This window comes from Dipodomys merriami, unplaced genomic scaffold (genome assembly GCF_024711535.1).
Source record: "Dipodomys merriami isolate MVZ:Mamm:240054 unplaced genomic scaffold, mDipMer1.0.p SCAF_30, whole genome shotgun sequence".
Classification (NCBI taxonomy): Eukaryota; Metazoa; Chordata; class Mammalia; order Rodentia; family Heteromyidae; genus Dipodomys; species Dipodomys merriami.
In genome coordinates, this window is record NW_027204493.1 from 20,279,424 (window position 1) to 20,281,437 (window position 2,014).

General features: G+C 37.3%; 1 pseudogene; it reads left to right on the forward strand.

Moving 5' to 3' along the window:
* The first annotated feature begins 257 nt into the window (after positions 1–257).
* On the forward strand, positions 258–799 carry LOC138840682 (large ribosomal subunit protein eL21-like; annotated as a pseudogene).
* The last annotated feature ends 1,215 nt before the right edge of the window (positions 800–2,014 follow it).

The following is a 2,014-nucleotide window of genomic DNA, read 5'->3' on the forward strand; positions in this document are numbered from 1 at the left end:
CACATCATATTCCCAGTATGTAACCTTGAGGCCTAACAAAGTGTCTCAGGGTTTTAGAATTGAAGAAACATTAAAAATGTATTTTAACAATTTGTTAGTACAATATGGTATTCTGATGCAACCTTATTCTGACTCAACTTCATATTCATGGTTGATGGAAGTTGAATATACAAATAACCTTCCCCAACTTTCTTGATAAGTGGATGTAATTACAATGGGGCTTGAATGGACTCTCAAATCAGGAGTTTCCTACTTCAAATGGTTGTGCCTCTCAAACCCTGCTTTTAAGGAAAGCTATGCCTTTTGGCTGGAACTGCCATCTTCCAGTAATTTGCCAAAATGATGAACACAAGGTCATGTTCTCTAGGCCCTTCAGGAAACATGGAGTTGTTCCTTTGGCCACATACATGAAAATCTACAAGAAGGGTGGTATTGTAGACCTCAAGGGAATGGGTACTGTTCAAAAAGGAATGCCCCACAAATGTTAAAATTGAAAAACTGGAAGGGTCTATAATGTTACCCAGATGCTGTTGGCATTGTTGTGAACAAGCAAGTTAAGGGCACGGTCCTTGCCAATGGGGTTAATGTGTGTATTCAGCATACTAAACACTCTAAGAGCTGAGATCGCTTCCTGAAATGAGCGAAGGAAAATGACCAGAAAATGAAGGAAGCCAAAGAGAAAGAAACCTGGGTTCAACTGAAGCACCAGCCTACCCCACTCAGAGAAGCACACTTTGTGAAAACCAATGAAAAGGAGCCTGAGCTATTGGAACCTATTCCCTATGAATTCATGGCCTAAGAGATGTAAAAAAATAAAAGACTGCTGGACTATAAAAATGACCTCCATTAATGTACCTTTCCAAAGAAATCTGTAAAGCAAACTTTGTCTCTCAGTTCATTCTTATTATATTCTTTGCTATTTAATATTCTTCTTAAAAATATGTGAGGTTTAGTGTACAATAGGTAACACTATTGGTTTGGAAACCACCAGATGCTTAAAATATTATGTAGGTTTAGAAATAGTCTTTTAAGTCATCATTGGGAGAAGATGTATAGAAGTAAGTGGAGAAAGTTTCATTAATTGATGGACTATAAGGGTCAGGAATTTGCCTTTGAAGCTGACTAAAAATAGATGGGTTCAGGCATCCCATTCTGTTCTGTGTACACCACAGAAAATGTTCATGTTTCCAGTGTCTTTAAAGTCCCAGGATCAAGAATGGCAGGCTTGGTGTCTTGAGGACTTTGTCCTTCTTATCTCCTCTCAATCGCACCTTATGTGGTATTACTTACCTTCTACTGTTATATTTGTAGCTACATGCTTTTCCCCCTAAGTGGGATAGCTGGAGAAAGCCTAAACTTGAATGCACCTGTGTCCACCTATCAGGAATTGACATGTATACATTTCTTACCACATCTTCTAAGTTAGCATTACTTGTTATTTCTGTTGCATTGTTGTGATTACAGGGACCACTACACTCATTTGTCAGCCTCAACAATATATCCCTTGCTGTACTTGAAAATTAAAATTAAAAAGGAAAGCTATGAAGAAGATTGTCTTTATCGCCTTTCTACTTCATGGAGTCCTTCTCTTAAACTTTGATTCTGTGCTGAGTGCTAGGAAGAACAAAGAAAAATAAGACAAAATCAATTTTTTGAAAGAAATATATGATCTAGTGAGAGAAAGCAAGTATGAGAGCAGGTATCTGAAATTATATCCAGTCTACATCATTGAGAAAGTGGTATTCAACCTACACAGTGAGAATAAAGTGAAGAGTATTTGGATTAAGCTGAACTCATTACTGTTTTGTTCAGTTTTGTATCCAAAGGAATCCTGATAATGTTCTTAAAAGCAGGGGCAACTGATAATGTTCTTAAAAGCAGGGGCAAAAATGTGAAAACTAATTAATCCTTACAGTACAGAAGTGTCCTCAGCACATCATGAATCTCATAACTTGTTCCTTATTTGTTATGAAAGCTACATCAGCCATCTTTTTGTGCAGGGCTCTGATTGGAC